This window comes from Lissotriton helveticus, chromosome 4_1 (assembly GCF_964261635.1).
Source record: "Lissotriton helveticus chromosome 4_1, aLisHel1.1, whole genome shotgun sequence".
In the NCBI taxonomy this organism is placed as follows: Eukaryota; Metazoa; Chordata; class Amphibia; order Caudata; family Salamandridae; genus Lissotriton; species Lissotriton helveticus.
The window spans coordinates 1473398762-1473418444 of NC_136063.1; the positions used below are offsets into that span (position 1 = coordinate 1473398762).

The 19683-nt window shown below is 30.7% G+C and overlaps 23 non-coding genes across 23 annotated transcripts; all 23 read left to right on the forward strand.

Moving 5' to 3' along the window:
• The first annotated feature begins 139 nt into the window (after positions 1–139).
• On the forward strand, positions 140–212 carry TRNAT-CGU (transfer RNA threonine (anticodon CGU)). Its single transcript has one exon. It is a non-coding gene; the product is annotated as a tRNA-Thr (tRNA).
• Positions 213–746: 534 nt separating this feature from the next.
• Positions 747–820, forward strand: TRNAT-AGU (transfer RNA threonine (anticodon AGU)). Its single transcript has one exon. It is a non-coding gene; the product is annotated as a tRNA-Thr (tRNA).
• A 438-nt stretch (positions 821–1258) lies between these two features.
• On the forward strand, positions 1259–1331 carry TRNAT-CGU (transfer RNA threonine (anticodon CGU)). Its single transcript has one exon. It is a non-coding gene; the product is annotated as a tRNA-Thr (tRNA).
• A 941-nt stretch (positions 1332–2272) lies between these two features.
• TRNAT-CGU (transfer RNA threonine (anticodon CGU)) lies at positions 2273–2345 on the forward strand. The gene has a single exon. It is a non-coding gene; the product is annotated as a tRNA-Thr (tRNA).
• Positions 2346–2879: 534 nt separating this feature from the next.
• Positions 2880–2953, forward strand: TRNAT-AGU (transfer RNA threonine (anticodon AGU)). Its single transcript has one exon. It is a non-coding gene; the product is annotated as a tRNA-Thr (tRNA).
• A 438-nt stretch (positions 2954–3391) lies between these two features.
• TRNAT-CGU (transfer RNA threonine (anticodon CGU)) lies at positions 3392–3464 on the forward strand. The gene has a single exon. It is a non-coding gene; the product is annotated as a tRNA-Thr (tRNA).
• A 534-nt stretch (positions 3465–3998) lies between these two features.
• Positions 3999–4072, forward strand: TRNAT-AGU (transfer RNA threonine (anticodon AGU)). Its single transcript has one exon. It is a non-coding gene; the product is annotated as a tRNA-Thr (tRNA).
• Positions 4073–4510: 438 nt separating this feature from the next.
• On the forward strand, positions 4511–4583 carry TRNAT-UGU (transfer RNA threonine (anticodon UGU)). Its single transcript has one exon. It is a non-coding gene; the product is annotated as a tRNA-Thr (tRNA).
• Positions 4584–5525: 942 nt separating this feature from the next.
• Positions 5526–5598, forward strand: TRNAT-CGU (transfer RNA threonine (anticodon CGU)). The gene has a single exon. It is a non-coding gene; the product is annotated as a tRNA-Thr (tRNA).
• Positions 5599–6027: 429 nt separating this feature from the next.
• Positions 6028–6101, forward strand: TRNAT-AGU (transfer RNA threonine (anticodon AGU)). The gene has a single exon. It is a non-coding gene; the product is annotated as a tRNA-Thr (tRNA).
• A 438-nt stretch (positions 6102–6539) lies between these two features.
• On the forward strand, positions 6540–6612 carry TRNAT-CGU (transfer RNA threonine (anticodon CGU)). Its single transcript has one exon. It is a non-coding gene; the product is annotated as a tRNA-Thr (tRNA).
• Positions 6613–8058: 1446 nt separating this feature from the next.
• TRNAT-AGU (transfer RNA threonine (anticodon AGU)) lies at positions 8059–8132 on the forward strand. The gene has a single exon. It is a non-coding gene; the product is annotated as a tRNA-Thr (tRNA).
• A 438-nt stretch (positions 8133–8570) lies between these two features.
• Positions 8571–8643, forward strand: TRNAT-CGU (transfer RNA threonine (anticodon CGU)). Its single transcript has one exon. It is a non-coding gene; the product is annotated as a tRNA-Thr (tRNA).
• Positions 8644–9587: 944 nt separating this feature from the next.
• On the forward strand, positions 9588–9660 carry TRNAT-CGU (transfer RNA threonine (anticodon CGU)). The gene has a single exon. It is a non-coding gene; the product is annotated as a tRNA-Thr (tRNA).
• A 924-nt stretch (positions 9661–10584) lies between these two features.
• TRNAT-CGU (transfer RNA threonine (anticodon CGU)) lies at positions 10585–10657 on the forward strand. Its single transcript has one exon. It is a non-coding gene; the product is annotated as a tRNA-Thr (tRNA).
• Positions 10658–11086: 429 nt separating this feature from the next.
• On the forward strand, positions 11087–11160 carry TRNAT-AGU (transfer RNA threonine (anticodon AGU)). Its single transcript has one exon. It is a non-coding gene; the product is annotated as a tRNA-Thr (tRNA).
• A 438-nt stretch (positions 11161–11598) lies between these two features.
• TRNAT-CGU (transfer RNA threonine (anticodon CGU)) lies at positions 11599–11671 on the forward strand. Its single transcript has one exon. It is a non-coding gene; the product is annotated as a tRNA-Thr (tRNA).
• A 1446-nt stretch (positions 11672–13117) lies between these two features.
• Positions 13118–13191, forward strand: TRNAT-AGU (transfer RNA threonine (anticodon AGU)). The gene has a single exon. It is a non-coding gene; the product is annotated as a tRNA-Thr (tRNA).
• Positions 13192–13629: 438 nt separating this feature from the next.
• On the forward strand, positions 13630–13702 carry TRNAT-CGU (transfer RNA threonine (anticodon CGU)). Its single transcript has one exon. It is a non-coding gene; the product is annotated as a tRNA-Thr (tRNA).
• Positions 13703–14645: 943 nt separating this feature from the next.
• On the forward strand, positions 14646–14718 carry TRNAT-CGU (transfer RNA threonine (anticodon CGU)). The gene has a single exon. It is a non-coding gene; the product is annotated as a tRNA-Thr (tRNA).
• A 924-nt stretch (positions 14719–15642) lies between these two features.
• TRNAT-CGU (transfer RNA threonine (anticodon CGU)) lies at positions 15643–15715 on the forward strand. Its single transcript has one exon. It is a non-coding gene; the product is annotated as a tRNA-Thr (tRNA).
• Positions 15716–16145: 430 nt separating this feature from the next.
• Positions 16146–16219, forward strand: TRNAT-AGU (transfer RNA threonine (anticodon AGU)). Its single transcript has one exon. It is a non-coding gene; the product is annotated as a tRNA-Thr (tRNA).
• A 438-nt stretch (positions 16220–16657) lies between these two features.
• On the forward strand, positions 16658–16730 carry TRNAT-CGU (transfer RNA threonine (anticodon CGU)). Its single transcript has one exon. It is a non-coding gene; the product is annotated as a tRNA-Thr (tRNA).
• The last annotated feature ends 2953 nt before the right edge of the window (positions 16731–19683 follow it).

Genomic DNA, 19683 nt, shown 5'->3' on the forward strand with positions numbered 1-19683 from the left:
AAAACATATCAATACTTATTTAGTGATTGAGTATCTTTTTGTGTTTAAGATTACAGTACATATAAAGAAGAATTTATAGCATGAAACAAATTTTCATCATCAACAATAAATTATTTATGTATTTTTTGTTGTTGACGTTGGTGCTGTGGCTTAGTGGTTAAAGCGCCTGTCTCGTATACAGAAGATCCTGAGTTCAAATCTGAGCAGCACCTAACAGTTTTCTCCATGCTTTAGGAATAATTGTCATCAAACAAGTGTTGAATACAATTTAACCACTTGGATGCTAAGGCATGCCGATCATGCCCATTGACTTTCCATTGAAATCAATGGAAACTCCATGACGAGTTACCCTTGTCATTAGCGCTGAAGGGGTTAAGAATACACGTCTGGTTCTATGAACTTTGGAATAAGTTATCTTAAAATAAAAAAAAATACTTGGTATTGTGAAGATTTTTGCAGGAATGCATTGACTGAAATAGCGAAAAGAAAATGACAAAGAACAAGATAGAGCCGTATGATCAATCTATTGTTGAATACAACTAATCCATTCTTCAGCAAGGTATATTTTAAAAATCTATGAATAGGGTAAACTTCAAATTAGAGAGGTGTTTGTGAACAAGTGAAGCATCTTCATCTAAAGTGTTTGAGTAGAGAAGTCTGTGAACTTAGCAAAGAATATAAAAATGAAAAAACAATATTCTCTTGAACACCATAAAGAAAAGTCTTTCTAAGTCAAGACTCAAGGCGGTGCTGTGGCTTAGCTGGTTAAAGCGCCTGTCTAGTAAACAGGAGATCCTGAGTTCAACTCTCAGCAGCGCCTTGCTTTTCTCTTTGTTATATACCAAATAAATTTCATTAGGTCCTATTCTGATACAATTAAAATATAAAAGTCTGATTCATCTTACTGTTGAACAGATCATCTTAAACCTCATAAAAACCCAAGTATTTTCAAGATTATAGAGAGAATACTGTTATTGCAAAATGGAAAGAAAACGTGTCAATGAGAAAGACGTAGATGACATTACTACCTCAATTTGAGCAATATTAATGCCTTCATGAAAATAAAATTGTAAAGTATTTAAGAAATGAAATTGGGTTTTATAAGAGTACCTGTTTATTAAAACATATCAAAACTTGTTTAGTGATTGAGTATCTTTTTGTGTTTAAGATTACAGTACATATAAAGCAGAATTTATAGCAGTAAACACATTTTCATCATCAACAATAAATTATTTATGTATTTTTTGTTATTGAAGTTGGTGCTGTGGCTTAGTGGTTAAAGCGCCTGTCTCGTAAACAGGAAATCCTGAGTTCAAATCTCAGCAGCACCTAACTGTTTTCTCCATGTTTAAAAAATAATTTTTATCAAACAAGTGTTGAATACAATTTAAGAATAAATGTCTGGTTCTATGAACTTTAGAATAAGTTATCATAAAATGAAATAAAACACTTGGTATTGTGAAGATTTTTATAGAAATGCATTGACTGAAACAACAAAAAAAATTGACAAAAAACAAGATAGAGCCGAATGATCACTCTATTGTTGAATACAACTAATCCATTCTTCAGCAAGGTATATTTAAAAATTCTATGAATAGGGTAAACTTCAAATTAGAGAGGTGTTTTTGAATAAGTGAAGCATCTTCATCTAAAGTTTTTGAGTAGAGAAGTCTGTGAACTTAGAAAAGAATATAAAAATGAAAAAACAATATTCTCTTTAACACCATAAAGAAAATTCTTTCTCATTTATGACTCAAGGGGGTGCTGTGGCTTAGCTGGTTAAAGCGCCTGTCTAGTAAACAGGAGATCCTGAGTACAACTCTCAGTAACGCCTTGCTTTTCTCTTTGTTATATAACAAATCAATTTCATTAGGTCCTATTCTGATACAATTAAAATATAAAAGTCTGATTCATCTTACTGTTGAACAGATCATCTTAAACCTCGTAAAAACCCAAGTATTTTCAAGATTATAGAGAGAATACTGTTATTGCAAAATGGAAAGAAAACGTGTCAATGAGAAAGACGTAGATGACATTACTACCTCAATTTGAGCAATATTAATGCCTTCATGAAAATAAAATTGTAAAGTATTTAAGAAATTAAATTGGGTTTTATAAGAGTACCTGTTTATTAAAACATATCAATACTTATTTAGTGATTGAGTATCTTTTTGTGTTTAAGATTACAGTACATATAAAGAAGAATTTATAGCATGAAACAAATTTTCATCATCAACAATAAATTATTTATGTATTTTTTGTTGTTGACGTTGGTGCTGTGGCTTAGTGGTTAAAGCGCCTGTCTCGTATACAGAAGATCCTGAGTTCAAATCTGAGCAGCACCTAACAGTTTTCTCCATGCTTTAGGAATAATTGTCATCAAACAAGTGTTGAATACAATTTAACCACTTGGATGCTAAGGCATGCCGATCATGCCCATTGACTTTCCATTGAAATCAATGGAAACTCCATGACGAGTTACCCTTGTCATTAGCGCTGAAGGGGTTAAGAATACACGTCTGGTTCTATGAACTTTGGAATAAGTTATCTTAAAATAAAAAAAAATACTTGGTATTGTGAAGATTTTTGCAGGAATGCATTGACTGAAATAGCGAAAAGAAAATGACAAAGAACAAGATAGAGCCGTATGATCAATCTATTGTTAAATACAACTAATCCATTCTTCAGCAAGGTATATTTTAAAAATCTATGAATAGGGTAAACTTCAAATTAGAGAGGTGTTTGTGAACAAGTGAAGCATCTTCATCTAAAGTGTTTGAGTAGAGAAGTCTGTGAACTTAGCAAAGAATATAAAAATGAAAAAACAATATTCTCTTGAACACCATAAAGAAAAGTCTTTCTAAGTCAAGACTCAAGGCGGTGCTGTGGCTTAGCTGGTTAAAGCGCCTGTCTAGTAAACAGGAGATCCTGAGTTCAACTCTCAGCAGCGCCTTGCTTTTCTCTTTGTTATATACCAAATAAATTTCATTAGGTCCTATTCTGATACAATTAAAATATAAAAGTCTGATTCATCTTACTGTTGAACAGATCATCTTAAACCTCATAAAAACCCAAGTATTTTCAAGATTATAGAGAGAATACTGTTATTGCAAAATGGAAAGAAAACGTGTCAATGAGAAAGACGTAGATGACATTACTACCTCAATTTGAGCAATATTAATGCCTTCATGAAAATAAAATTGTAAAGTATTTAAGAAATGAAATTGGGTTTTATAAGAGTACCTGTTTATTAAAACATATCAATACTTATTTAGTGATTGAGTATCTTTTTGTGTTTAAGATTACAGTACATATAAAGAAGAATTTATAGCATGAAACAAATTTTCATCATCAACAATAAATTATTTATGTATTTTTTGTTGTTGACGTTGGTGCTGTGGCTTAGTGGTTAAAGCGCCTGTCTCGTATACAGAAGATCCTGAGTTCAAATCTGAGCAGCACCTAACAGTTTTCTCCATGCTTTAGGAATAATTGTCATCAAACAAGTGTTGAATACAATTTAACCACTTGGATGCTAAGGCATGCCGATCATGCCCATTGACTTTCCATTGAAATCAATGGAAACTCCATGACGAGTTACCCTTGTCATTAGCGCTGAAGGGGTTAAGAATACACGTCTGGTTCTATGAACTTTGGAATAAGTTATCTTAAAATAAAAAAAAATACTTGGTATTGTGAAGATTTTTGCAGGAATGCATTGACTGAAATAGCGAAAAGAAAATGACAAAGAACAAGATAGAGCCGTATGATCAATCTATTGTTGAATACAACTAATCCATTCTTCAGCAAGGTATATTTTAAAAATCTATGAATAGGGTAAACTTCAAATTAGAGAGGTGTTTGTGAACAAGTGAAGCATCTTCATCTAAAGTGTTTGAGTAGAGAAGTCTGTGAACTTAGCAAAGAATATAAAAATGAAAAAACAATATTCTCTTGAACACCATAAAGAAAAGTCTTTCTAAGTCAAGACTCAAGGCGGTGCTGTGGCTTAGCTGGTTAAAGCGCCTGTCTAGTAAACAGGAGATCCTGAGTTCAACTCTCAGCAGCGCCTTGCTTTTCTCTTTGTTATATACCAAATAAATTTCATTAGGTCCTATTCTGATACAATTAAAATATAAAAGTCTGATTCATCTTACTGTTGAACAGATCATCTTAAACCTCATAAAAACCCAAGTATTTTCAAGATTATAGAGAGAATACTGTTATTGCAAAATGGAAAGAAAACGTGTCAATGAGAAAGACGTAGATGACATTACTACCTCAATTTGAGCAATATTAATGCCTTCATGAAAATAAAATTGTAAAGTATTTAAGAAATGAAATTGGGTTTTATAAGAGTACCTGTTTATTAAAACATATCAATACTTATTTAGTGATTGAGTATCTTTTTGTGTTTAAGATTACAGTACATATAAAGCAGAATTTATAGCAGGAAACAAATTTTCATCATCAACAATAAATTATTGATGTATTTTTTGTTATTGAAGTTGGTGCTGTGGCTTAGTGGTTAAAGTGCCTGTCTTGTAAACAGGAAATCCTGAGTTCAAATCTCAGCAGCAGCTAACTGTTTTCTCCATGCTTTAAAAATAATTTTTATCAAACAAGTGTTGAATACAATTTAAGAATAAACGTCTGGTTCTATGAACTTTAGAATAAGTTATCATAAAATGAAATAAAATACTTGGTATTGTGAAGATTTTTATAGAAGTGCATTGACTGAAATAGCAAAAAAAAAGGACAAAAAACAAGATAGAGCCGAATGATCACTCTATTGTTGAATACAACTAATCCATTCTTCAGCAAGGTATATTTTAAAATTCTATAAATTTGGGTAAACTTCAAATTTGAGAGGTGTTTTTGAATAAGTGAAGCGTCTTCCTCTAAAGTTTTTGAGTAGAGAAGTCTGTGAACTTAGAAAAGAATATAAAAATGAAAAAACAATATTCTCTTGAACACCATAAAGAAAATTCTTTCTCATTTATGACTCAAGGGGGTGCTGTGGCTTAGCTGGTTAAAGCGCTTGTCTAGTAAACAGGAGAACCTGAGTACAACTCTCAGTAACGCCTTGCTTTTCTCTTTGTTATATAACAAATCAATTTCATTAGGTCCTATTCTGATACAATTAAAATATAAAAGTCTGATTCATCTTACTGTTGAACAGATCATCTTAAACCTCATAAAAACCCAAGTATTTTCAAGATTATAGAGAGAATACTGTTATTGCAAAATGGAAAGAAAACGTGTCAATGAGAAAGACGTAGATGACATTACTACCTTGATTTGAGCAATATTAATGCCTTCATGAAAATAAAATTGTAAAGTATTTAAGAAATGAAATTGGGTTTTATAAGAGTACCTGTTTATTAAAACAGATCAATACTTGTTTAGTGATTGAGTATCTTTTTGTGTTTAAGATTACAGTACATATAAAGAAAAATTTATAGCATGAAACAAATTTTCATCATCAACAATAAATTATTTATGTATTTTTTGTTATTAAAGTTGGTGCTGTGGCTTAGTGGTTAAAGCGCCTGTCTCGTATACAGAAGATCCTGAGTTCAAATCTGAGCAGCACCTAACTGTTTTCTCCATGCTTTAGGAATAATTTTCATCAAACAAGTGTTGAATACAATTTAAGAATACACGTCTGGTTCTATGAACTTTGGAATAGGTTATCTTAAAATAAAAAAAATACTTGGTATTGTGAAGATTTTTGTAGGAATGCATTGACTGAAATAGCGAAAAGAAAATGACAAAGAACAAGATAGAGCTGTATGATCACTCTATTGTTGAATACAACTAATCCATTCTTCAGCAAGGTATATTTTAAAAATCTATGAATAGGGTGAACTTCAAATTAGAGAGATGTTTGTGAACAAGTGAAGCATCTTCATCTAAAGTGTTTGAGTAGAGAAGTCTGTGAACTTAGCAAAGAATATAAAAATGAAAAAACAATATTCTCTTGAACACCATAAAGAAAAGTCTTTCTAAGACAAGACTCAAGGCGGTGCTGTGGCTTAGCTGGTTAAAGCGCCTGTCTAGTAAACAGGAGATCCTGAGTTCAACTCTCAGCAGCGCCTTGCTTTTTTCTTTGTTATATACCAAATCAATTTCATTAGGTCCTATTCTGATACAATTAAAATATAAAAGTCTGATTCATCTTACTGTTGAACAGATCATCTTAAACCTCATAAAAACCCAAGCATTTTCAAGATTATAGAGAGAATACTGTTATTGCAAAATGGAAAGAAAACGTGTCAATGAGAAAGACGTAGATGACATTACTACCTCAATTTGAGCAATATTAATGCCTTCATGAATATAAAATTGTAAAGTATTTAAGAAATGAAATTGGGTTTTATAAGAGTACCTGTTTATTAAAACATATCAATACTTGTTTAGTGATTGAGTATCTTTTTGTGTTTAAGATTACAGTACATATAAAGCAGAATTTATAGCAGGAAACAAATTTTCATCATCAACAATAAATTATTTATGTATTTTTTGCTAATGAAGTTGGTGCTGTGGCTTAGTGGTTAAAGCGCATGTCTCGTAAACAGGAAATCCTGAGTTCAAATCTCAGCAGCACCTAACTGTTTTCTCCATGCTTTAAAAATAATTTTTATCAAACAAGTGTTGAATACAATTTAAGAATAAACGTCTGGTTCTATGAACTTTAGAATAAGTTATCATAAAATGAAATAAAATACTTGGTATTGTGAAGATTTTTATAGAAATGCATTGACTGAAATAGCAAAAAAGAAAATTGACAAAAAACAAGATAGAGCCGAATGATCACTCTATTGTTGAATACAACTAATCCATTCTTCAGCAAGGTATATTTTAAAATTCTATGAATAGGGTAAACTTCAAATTAGAGAGGTGTTTTTGAATAAGTGAAGCGTCTTCATCTAAAGTTTTTGAGTAGAGAAGTCTGTGAACTTAGAAAAGAATATAAAAATGAAAAAACAATATTCTCTTGAACACCATAAAGAAAATTCTTTCTCATTTATGACTCAAGGGGGTGCTGTGGCTTAGCTGGTTAAAGCGCCTGTCTAGTAAACAGGAGAACCTGAGTACAACTCTCAGTAACGCCTTGCTTTTCTCTTTGTTTTAGTCCAAATCAATTTCATTAGGTCCTATTCTGATACAATTAAAATATAAAAGTCTGATTCATCTTACTGTTGAACAGATCATCTTAAACCTCATAAAAACCCAAGTATTTTCAAGATTATAGAGAGAATACTGTTATTGCAAAATGGAAAGAAAACGTGTCAATGAGAAAGACGTAGATGACATTACTACCTTGCTTTGAGCAATATTAATGCCTTCATGAAAATAAAATTGTAAAGTATTTAAGAAATGAAATTGGGTTTTATAAGAGTACCTGTTTATTAAAACATATCAATACTTGTTTAGTGATTGAGTATCTTTTTGTGTTTAAGATTACAGTACATATAAAGAAAAATTTATAGCATGAAACAAATTTTCATCATCAACAATAAATTATTTATGTATTTTTTGTTATAGACGTTAGTGCTGTGGCTTAGTGGTTAAAGCGCCTGTCTCGTATACAGAAGATCCTGATTTCAAATCTGAGCAGCACCTAACTGTTTTCTCCATGCTTTAGGAATAATTTTCATCAAACAAGTGTTGAATACAATTTAAGAATACACGTCTGGTTCTATGAACTTTGGAATAAGTTATCTTAAAATAAAAAAAATACTTGGTATTGTGAAGATTTTTGTAGGAATGCATTGACTGAAATAGCGAAAAGAAAATGACAAAGAACAAGATAGAGGTGTATGATCACTCTATTGTTGAATACAACTAATCCATTCTTCAGCAAGGTATATTTTAAAAATCTATGAATAGGGTAAACTTCAAATTAGAGAGGTGTTTGTGAACAAGTGAAGCATCTTCATCTAAAGTGTTTGAGTAGAGAAGTCTGTGAACTTAGCAAATAATATAAAAATGAAAAAACAATATTCTCTTGAACACCATAAAGAAAAGTCTTTCTAAGACAAGACTCAAGGCGGTGCTGTGGCTTAGCTGGTTAAAGCGCCTGTCTAGTAAACAGGAGATCCTGAGTTCAACTCTCAGCAGCGCCTTGCTTTTCTCTTTGTTATATACCAAATCAATTCCATTAGGTCCTATTCTGATACAATTAAAATATAAAAGTCTGATTCATCTTACTGTTGAACAGATCATCTTACACCTCATAAAAACCCAAGTATTTTCAAGATTATAAAGAGAATACTGTTATTGCAAAATGGAAAGAAAACGTGTCAATGAGAAAGACGTAGATGACATTACTACCTCAATTTGAGCAATATTAATGCCTTCATGAAAATAAAATTGTAAAGTATTTAAGAAATGAAATTGGGTTTTATAAGAGTACCTGTTTATTAAAACATATCAATACTTGTTTAGTGATTGAGTATCTTTTTGTGTTTAAGATTACAGTACATATAAAGCAGAATTTATAGCAGGAAACAAATTTTCATCATCAACAATAAATTATTTATGTATTTTTTGTTATTGAAGTTGGTGCTGTGGCTTAGTGGTAAAAGCGCCTGTCTCGTAAACAGGAAATCCTGAGTTCAAATCTCAGCAGCACCTAACTGTTTTCTCCATGCTTTAAAAATAATTTTTATCAAACAAGTGTTGAATACAATTTAAGAATAAACGTCTGGTTCTATGAACTTTAGAATAAGTTATCATAAAATGAAATAAAATACTTGGTATTGTGAAGATTTTTATAGAAATGCATTGACTGAAATAGCAAAAAAGAAAATTGACAAAAAACAAGATAGAGCCGAATGATCACTCTATTGTTGAATACAACTAATCCATTCTTCAGCAAGGTATATTTTAAAATTTAATGAATAGGGTAAACTTCAAATTATAGAGGTGTTTTTGAATAAGTGAAGCGTCTTCATCTAAAGTTTTTGAGTAGAGAAGTCTGTGAACTTAGAAAAGAATATAAAAATGAAAAAACAATATTCTCTTGAACACCATAAAGAAAATTCTTTCTCATTTATGACTCAAGGGGGTGCTGTGGCTTAGCTGGTTAAAGCGCCTGTCTAGTAAACAGGAGATCCTGAGTACAACTCTCAGTAACGCCTTGCTTTTCTCTTTGTCATATAACAAATCAATTTCATTAGGTCCTATTCTGATACAATTAAAATATAAAAGTCTGATTCATCTTACTGTTGAACAGATCATCTTAAACCTCATAAAAACCCAAGTATTTTCAAGATTATAGAGAGAATACTGTTATTGCAAAATGGAAAGAAAACGTGTCAGTGAGAAAGACGTAGATGACATTACTACCTCAATTTGAGCAATATTAATGCCTTCATGAAAATAAAATTGTAAAGTATTTAAGAAATGAAATTGGGTTTTATAAGAGTACCTGTTTATTAAAACATATCAATACTTGTTTAGTGATTGAGTTTTTTTTTCTGTTTAAGATTACAGTACATATAAAGCAGAATTTATAGCAGGAAACAAATTTTCATCATCAACAATAAATTATTTATGTATTTTTTGTTATTGAAGTTGGTGCTGTGGCTTAGTGGTTAAAGCGCGTGTCTCGTAAACAGGAAATCCTGAGTTCAAATCTCAGCAGCACCTAACTGTTTTCTCCATGCTTTAAAAATAATTTTTATCAAACAAGTGTTGAATACAATTTAAGAATAAATGTCTGGTTCTATGAACTTTAGAATAAGTTATCATATAATGAAATAAAACACTTGGTATTGTGAAGATTTTTATAGAAATGCATTGACTGAAATAGCAAAACAAAAAAGGGCAAAAAACAAGATAGAGCCGAATGATCACTCTATTGTTGAATACAGCTAATCCATTCTTCAGCAAGGTATATTTTAAAATTCTATGAATAGGGTAAACTTCAAATTAGAGAGGTGTTTTTGAATAAGTGAAGCGTCTTCATCTAAAGTTTTTGAGGAGAGAAGTCTGTGAACTTAGAAAAGAATATAAAAATGAAAAAACAATATTCTCTTGAACACCATAAAGAAAATTCTTTCTCATTTATGACTCAAGGGGGTGCTTTGGCTAAGCTGGTTAAAGCGCCTGTCTAGTAAACAGGAGATCCTGAGTACAACTTTTCTCTTTGTCATATAACAAATCAATTTCATTAGGTCCTATTCTGATACAATTAAAATATAAAAGTCTGATTCATCTTACTGTTGAACAGATCATCTTAAACCTCATAAAAACCCAAGTATTTTCAAGATTATAGAGAGAATACTGTTATTGCAAAATGGAAAGAAAACGTGTCAATGAGAAAGACGTAGATGACATTACTACCTTGCTTTGAGCAATATTAATGCCTTCATGAAAATAAAATTGTAAAGTATTTAAGAAATAAAATTGGGTTTTATAAGAGTACCTGTTTATTAAAACATATCAATACTTGTTTAGTGATTGAGTATCTATTTGTGTTTAGATTACAGTACATATAAAGAAAAATGTATAGCATGAAACAAATTTTCATCATCAACAATAAATTATTTATGTATTTTTTGTTATTTTTTTGGTGCTGTGGCTTAGTGGTTAAAGCGCCTGTCTCGTATACAGAAGATCCTGAGTTCAAATCTGAGCAGCACCTAACTGTTTTCTCCATGCTTTAGGAATAATTTTCATCAAACAAGTGTTGAATACAATTTAAGAATACACGTCTGGTTCTATGAACTTTGGAATAGGTTATCTTAAAATAAAAAAAATACTTGGTATTGTGAAGATTTTTGTAGGAATGCATTGACTGAAATAGCGAAAAGAAAATGACAAAGAACAAGATAGAGCTGTATGATCACTCTATTGTTGAATACAACTAATCCATTCTTCAGCAAGGTATATTTTAAAAATCTATGAATAGGGTGAACTTCAAATTAGAGAGATGTTTGTGAACAAGTGAAGCATCTTCATCTAAAGTGTTTGAGTAGAGAAGTCTGTGAACTTAGCAAAGAATATAAAAATGAAAAAACAATATTCTCTTGAACACCATAAAGAAAAGTCTTTCTAAGACAAGACTCAAGGCGGTGCTGTGGCTTAGCTGGTTAAAGCGCCTGTCTAGTAAACAGGAGATCCTGAGTTCAACTCTCAGCAGCGCCTTGCTTTTTTCTTTGTTATATACCAAATCAATTTCATTAGGTCCTATTCTGATACAATTAAAATATAAAAGTCTGATTCATCTTACTGTTGAACAGATCATCTTAAACCTCATAAAAACCCAAGCATTTTCAAGATTATAGAGAGAATACTGTTATTGCAAAATGGAAAGAAAACGTGTCAATGAGAAAGACGTAGATGACATTACTACCTCAATTTGAGCAATATTAATGCCTTCATGAATATAAAATTGTAAAGTATTTAAGAAATGAAATTGGGTTTTATAAGAGTACCTGTTTATTAAAACATATCAATACTTGTTTAGTGATTGAGTATCTTTTTGTGTTTAAGATTACAGTACATATAAAGCAGAATTTATAGCAGGAAACAAATTTTCATCATCAACAATAAATTATTTATGTATTTTTTGCTAATGAAGTTGGTGCTGTGGCTTAGTGGTTAAAGCGCATGTCTCGTAAACAGGAAATCCTGAGTTCAAATCTCAGCAGCACCTAACTGTTTTCTCCATGCTTTAAAAATAATTTTTATCAAACAAGTGTTGAATACAATTTAAGAATAAACGTCTGGTTCTATGAACTTTAGAATAAGTTATCATAAAATGAAATAAAATACTTGGTATTGTGAAGATTTTTATAGAAATGCATTGACTGAAATAGCAAAAAAGAAAATTGACAAAAAACAAGATAGAGCCGAATGATCACTCTATTGTTGAATACAACTAATCCATTCTTCAGCAAGGTATATTTTAAAATTCTATGAATAGGGTAAACTTCAAATTAGAGAGGTGTTTTTGAATAAGTGAAGCGTCTTCATCTAAAGTTTTTGAGTAGAGAAGTCTGTGAACTTAGAAAAGAATATAAAAATGAAAAAACAATATTCTCTTGAACACCATAAAGAAAATTCTTTCTCATTTATGACTCAAGGGGGTGCTGTGGCTTAGCTGGTTAAAGCGCCTGTCTAGTAAACAGGAGAACCTGAGTACAACTCTCAGTAACGCCTTGCTTTTCTCTTTGTTTTAGTCCAAATCAATTTCATTAGGTCCTATTCTGATACAATTAAAATATAAAAGTCTGATTCATCTTACTGTTGAACAGATCATCTTAAACCTCATAAAAACCCAAGTATTTTCAGGATTATAGAGAGAATACTGTTATTGCAAAATGGAAAGAAAACGTGTCAATGAGAAAGACGTAGATGACATTACTACCTTGCTTTGAGCAATATTAATGCCTTCATGAAAATAAAATTGTAAAGTATTTAAGAAATGAAATTGGGTTTTATAAGAGTACCTGTTTATTAAAACATATCAATACTTGTTTAGTGATTGAGTATCTTTTTGTGTTTAAGATTACAGTACATATAAAGAAAAATTTATAGCATGAAACAAATTTTCATCATCAACAATAAATTATTTATGTATTTTTTGTTATAGACGTTAGTGCTGTGGCTTAGTGGTTAAAGCGCCTGTCTCGTATACAGAAGATCCTGATTTCAAATCTGAGCAGCACCTAACTGTTTTCTCCATGCTTTAGGAATAATTTTCATCAAACAAGTGTTGAATACAATTTAAGAATACACGTCTGGTTCTATGAACTTTGGAATAAGTTATCTTAAAATAAAAAAAATACTTGGTATTGTGAAGATTTTTGTAGGAATGCATTGACTGAAATAGCGAAAAGAAAATGACAAAGAACAAGATAGAGGTGTATGATCACTCTATTGTTGAATACAACTAATCCATTCTTCAGCAAGGTATATTTTAAAAATCTATGAATAGGGTAAACTTCAAATTAGAGAGGTGTTTGTGAACAAGTGAAGCATCTTCATCTAAAGTGTTTGAGTAGAGAAGTCTGTGAACTTAGCAAATAATATAAAAATGAAAAAACAATATTCTCTTGAACACCATAAAGAAAAGTCTTTCTAAGACAAGACTCAAGGCGGTGCTGTGGCTTAGCTGGTTAAAGCGCCTGTCTAGTAAACAGGAGATCCTGAGTTCAACTCTCAGCAGCGCCTTGCTTTTCTCTTTGTTATATACCAAATCAATTCCATTAGGTCCTATTCTGATACAATTAAAATATAAAAGTCTGATTCATCTTACTGTTGAACAGATCATCTTACACCTCATAAAAACCCAAGTATTTTCAAGATTATAAAGAGAATACTGTTATTGCAAAATGGAAAGAAAACGTGTCAATGAGAAAGACGTAGATGACATTACTACCTCAATTTGAGCAATATTAATGCCTTCATGAAAATAAAATTGTAAAGTATTTAAGAAATGAAATTGGGTTTTATAAGAGTACCTGTTTATTAAAACATATCAATACTTGTTTAGTGATTGAGTATCTTTTTGTGTTTAAGATTACAGTACATATAAAGCAGAATTTATAGCAGGAAACAAATTTTCATCATCAACAATAAATTATTTATGTATTTTTTGTTATTGAAGTTGGTGCTGTGGCTTAGTGGTAAAAGCGCCTGTCTCGTAAACAGGAAATCCTGAGTTCAAATCTCAGCAGCACCTAACTGTTTTCTCCATGCTTTAAAAATAATTTTTATCAAACAAGTGTTGAATACAATTTAAGAATAAACGTCTGGTTCTATGAACTTTAGAATAAGTTATCATAAAATGAAATAAAATACTTGGTATTGTGAAGATTTTTATAGAAATGCATTGACTGAAATAGCAAAAAAGAAAATTGACAAAAAACAAGATAGAGCCGAATGATCACTCTATTGTTGAATACAACTAATCCATTCTTCAGCAAGGTATATTTTAAAATTTAATGAATAGGGTAAACTTCAAATTATAGAGGTGTTTTTGAATAAGTGAAGCGTCTTCATCTAAAGTTTTTGAGTAGAGAAGTCTGTGAACTTAGAAAAGAATATAAAAATGAAAAAACAATATTCTCTTGAACACCATAAAGAAAATTCTTTCTCATTTATGACTCAAGGGGGTGCTGTGGCTTAGCTGGTTAAAGCGCCTGTCTAGTAAACAGGAGATCCTGAGTACAACTCTCAGTAACGCCTTGCTTTTCTCTTTGTCATATAACAAATCAATTTCATTAGGTCCTATTCTGATACAATTAAAATATAAAAGTCTGATTCATCTTACTGTTGAACAGATCATCTTAAACCTCATAAAAACCCAAGTATTTTCAAGATTATAGAGAGAATACTGTTATTGCAAAATGGAAAGAAAACGTGTCAGTGAGAAAGACGTAGATGACATTACTACCTCAATTTGAGCAATATTAATGCCTTCATGAAAATAAAATTGTAAAGTATTTAAGAAATGAAATTGGGTTTTATAAGAGTACCTGTTTATTAAAACATATCAATACTTGTTTAGTGATTGAGTTTTTTTTCTGTTTAAGATTACAGTACATATAAAGCAGAATTTATAGCAGGAAACAAATTTTCATCATCAACAATAAATTATTTATGTATTTTTTGTTATTGAAGTTGGTGCTGTGGCTTAGTGGTTAAAGCGCGTGTCTCGTAAACAGGAAATCCTGAGTTCAAATCTCAGCAGCACCTAACTGTTTTCTCCATGCTTTAAAAATAATTTTTATCAAACAAGTGTTGAATACAATTTAAGAATAAATGTCTGGTTCTATGAACTTTAGAATAAGTTATCATATAATGAAATAAAACACTTGGTATTGTGAAGATTTTTATAGAAATGCATTGACTGAAATAGCAAAACAAAAAAGGGCAAAAAACAAGATAGAGCCGAATGATCACTCTATTGTTGAATACAGCTAATCCATTCTTCAGCAAGGTATATTTTAAAATTCTATGAATAGGGTAAACTTCAAATTAGAGAGGTGTTTTTGAATAAGTGAAGCGTCTTCATCTAAAGTTTTTGAGGAGAGAAGTCTGTGAACTTAGAAAAGAATATAAAAATGAAAAAACAATATTCTCTTGAACACCATAAAGAAAATTCTTTCTCATTTATGACTCAAGGGGGTGCTTTGGCTAAGCTGGTTAAAGCGCCTGTCTAGTAAACAGGAGATCCTGAGTACAACTTTTCTCTTTGTCATATAACAAATCAATTTCATTAGGTCCTATTCTGATACAATTAAAATATAAAAGTCTGATTCATCTTACTGTTGAACAGATCATCTTAAACCTCATAAAAACCCAAGTATTTTCAAGATTATAGAGAGAATACTGTTATTGCAAAATGGAAAGAAAACGTGTCAATGAGAAAGACGTAGATGACATTACTACCTTGCTTTGAGCAATATTAATGCCTTCATGAAAATAAAATTGTAAAGTATTTAAGAAATAAAATTGGGTTTTATAAGAGTACCTGTTTATTAAAACATATCAATACTTGTTTAGTGATTGAGTATCTATTTGTGTTTAGATTACAGTACATATAAAGAAAAATGTATAGCATGAAACAAATTTTCATCATCAACAATAAATTATTTATGTATTTTTTGTTATTTTTTTGGTGCTGTGGCTTAGTGGTTAAAGCGCCTGTCTCGTATACAGAAGATCCTGAGTTCAAATCTGAGCAGCACCTAACTGTTTTCTCCGTGCTTTAGGAATAATTTTCATCAAACAAGTGTTGAATACAATTTAAGAATACACGTCTGGTTCTATGAACTTTGGAATAAGTTATCTTAAAATAAAAAAAAATACTTGGTATTGTGAAGATTTTTGTAGGAATGCATTGACTGAAATAGCGAAAAGAAAATGACAAAGAACAAGATAGAGCTGTATGATCACTCTATTGTTGAATACAACTAATCCATTCTTCAGCAAGGTATATTTTAAAAATCTATGAATAGGGTAAACTTCAAATTAGAGAGGTGTTTGTGAACAAGTGAAGCATCTTCATCTAAAGTGTTTGAGTAGAGAAGTCTGTGAACTTAGCAAAGAATATAAAAATGAAAAAACAATATTCTCTTGAACACCATAAAGAAAAGTCTTTCTAAGACAAGACTCAAGGCGGTGCTATGGCTTAGCTGGTTAAAGCGCCTGTCTAGTAAACAGGAGATCCTGAGTTCAACTCTCAGCAGCGCCTTGCTTTTCTCTTTGTTATATACCAAATCAATTTCATTAGGTCCTATTCTGATACAATTAAAATATAAAAGTCTGATTCATCTTACTGTTGAACAGATCATCTTAAACCTCATAAAAACCCAAGTATTTTCAAGATTATAGAGAGAATACTGTTATTGCAAAATGGAAAGAAAACGTGTCAATGAGAAAGACGTAGATGACATTACTACCTCAATTTGAGCAATATTAATGCCTTCATGAAAATAAAATTGTAAAGTATTTAAGAAATGAAATTGGGTTTTATAAGAGTACCTGTTTATTAAAACATATCAATACTTGTTTAGTGATTGAGTATCTTTTTGTGTTTAAGATTACAGTACATATAAAGCAGAATTTATAGCAGGAAACACATTTTCATCATCAACAATAAATTATTTATGTATTTTTTGTTATTGAAGTTGGTGCTGTGGCTTACTGGTTAAAGCGCCTGTCTCGTAAACAGGAAATCCTGAGTTCAAATCTCAGCAGCACCTAACTGTTTTCTCCATGCTTTAAAAATAATATTTATCAAACAAGTGTTGAATACAATTTAAGAATAAATGTCTGGTTCTATGAACTTTAGAATAAGTTATCAGAAAATGAAATAAAACACTTGGTATTGTGAAGATTTTTATAGAAATGCATTGACTGAAATAGCAAAACAAAAAAAGGGCAAAAAACAAGATAGAGCCGAATGATCACTCTATTGTTGAATACAACTAATCCATTCTTCAGCAAGGTATATTTTAAAATTCTATGAATAGGGTAAACTTCAAATTAGAGAGGTGTTTTTGAATAAGTGAAGCGTCTTCATCTAAAGTTTTTGAGTAGAGAAGTCTGTGAACTTAGAAAAGAATATAAACATGAAAAAACAATATTCTCTTGAACACCATAAAGAAAATTCTTTCTCATTTATGACTCAAGGGGTTGCTGTGGCTTAGCTGGTTAATGCGCCTGTCTAGTAAACAGGAGATCCTGAGTACAACTCTCAGTAATGCCTTGCTTTTCTCTTTGTCATATAACAAATCAATTTCATTAGGTCCTATTCTGATACAATTAAAATATAAAAGTCTGATTCATCTTACTGTTGAACAGATCATCTTAAACCTCATAAAAACCCAAGTATTTTCAAGATTATAGAGAGAATACTGTTATTGCAAAATGGAAAGAAAACGTGTCAATGAGAAAGACGTAGATGACATTACTACCTTGCTTTGAGCAATATTAATGCCTTCATGAAAATAAAATTGTAAAGTATTTAAGAAATGACATTGGGTTTTATAAGAGTACCTGTTTATTAAAACATATCAATACTTGTTTAGTGATTGAGTATCTTTTTGTGTTTAAGATTACAGTACATATAAAGAAAAATGTATAGCATGAAACAAATTTTCATCATCAACAATAAATTATTTATGTATTTTTTGTTATTGACGTTGGTGCTGTGGCTTAGTGGTTAAAGCGCCTTTCTCGTATACAGAAGATCCTGAGTTCAAATCTGAGCAGCACCTAACTGTTTTCTCCATGCTTTAGGAATAATTTTCATCAAACAAGTGTTGAATACAATTTAAGAATACACGTCTGGTTCTATGAACTTTGGAATAAGTTATCTTAAAATAAAAAAAAATACTTGGTATTGTGAAGATTTTTGTAGGAATGCATTGACTGAAATAGCGAAAAGAAAATGACAAAGAACAAGATAGAGCCGTATGATCACTCTATTGTTGAATACAACTAATCCATTCTACAGCAAGGTATATTTTAAAATTCTATGAATAGGGTAAACTTCAAATTAGAGAGGTGTTTTTGAATAAGTGAAGCGTCTTCATCTAAAGTTTTTGAGTAGAGAAGTCTGTGAACTTAGAAAAGAATATAAAAATGAAAAAACAATATTCTCTTGAACACCATAAAGAAAATTCTTTCTCATTTATGACTCAAGGGGTTGCTGTGGCTTAGCTGGTTAAAGCGCCTGTCTAGTAAACAGGAGATCCTGAGTACAACTCTCAGTAACGCCTTGCTTTTCTCTTTGTCATATAACAAATCAATTTCATTAGGTCCTATTCTGATACAATTAAAATATAAAAGTCTGATTCATCTTACTGTTGAACAGATCATCTTAAACCTCATAAAAACCCAAGTATTTTCAAGATTATAGAGAGAATACTGTTATTGCAAAATGGAAAGAAAACGTGTCAATGAGAAAGACGTAGATGACATTACTACCTTGATTTGAGCAATATTAATGCCTTCATGAAAATAAAATTGTAAAGTATTTAAGAAATGAAATTGGGTTTTATAAGAGTACCTGTTTATTAAAACATATCAATACTTGTTTAGTGATTGAGTATCTTTTTGTGTTTAAGATTACAGTACATATAAAGAAGAATTTATAGCATGAAACAAATTTTCATCATCAACAATAAATTATTTATGTATTTTTTGTTATTGACGTTGGTGCTGTGGATTAGTGGTTAAAGCGCCTGTCTCGTATACAGAAGATCCTAAGTTCAAATCTGAGCAGCACCTAACTGTTTTCTCCATGCTTTAGGAATAATTTTCATCAAACAAGTGTTGAATACAATTTAAGAATACACGTCTGGTTCTATGAACTTTGGAATAAGTTATCCTAAAATAAAAAAAAATACTTGGTATTGTGAAGATTTTTGTAGGAATGCATTGACTGAAATAGCGAAAAGAAAATGACAAAGAACAAGATAGAGCCGTATGATCACTCTATTGTTGAATACAACTAATCCATTCTACAGCAAGGTATATTTTAAAATTCTATGAATAGGGTAAACTTCAAATTAGAGAGGTGTTTGTGAACAAGTGAAGCATCTTCATCTAAAGTGTTTGATTAGAGAAGTCTGTGAACTTAGAAAGAATATGAAAGTGAAAAAGCAGCATTCTCTTGAACACCATAAAGAAAAGTCTTTCAAAGTTAAGACTCAAGGGGGTGCTGTGGCTTCGCTGGTTAAAGCGCCTGTCTAGTAAACAGGAGCTCTTGAGTTCAACTCTCAGCAGCACCTTGCTTTTCTCTTCGTTATATAACAAATCAATTTCATTAGGTCCTATTCTGATACAATTAAAATATAAGTCTGATTCATCTTACTGTTGAACAGATCATCTTAAACCTCATAAAAACCCAAGTATTTTCAACATTATATAGTGAATACTGTTATTGCAAAATGGAAAGAAAACGTGTCAATGAGAAAGACGTAGATGACATTACTACCTCGATTTGAGCAATATTAATGCCTTCATGAAAATAAAATTGTAAAGTATTTAAGAAATTAAATTGGGTTTTATAAGAGTACCTGTTTATTAAAACATATTAATACTTGTTTAGTGATTGAGTAACTTCTTGTGTTTAAGATTACAGTACATATAAAGAAAAATTTATAGCATGAAACAAATTTTCATCATCAACAATAAATTATTTATGTA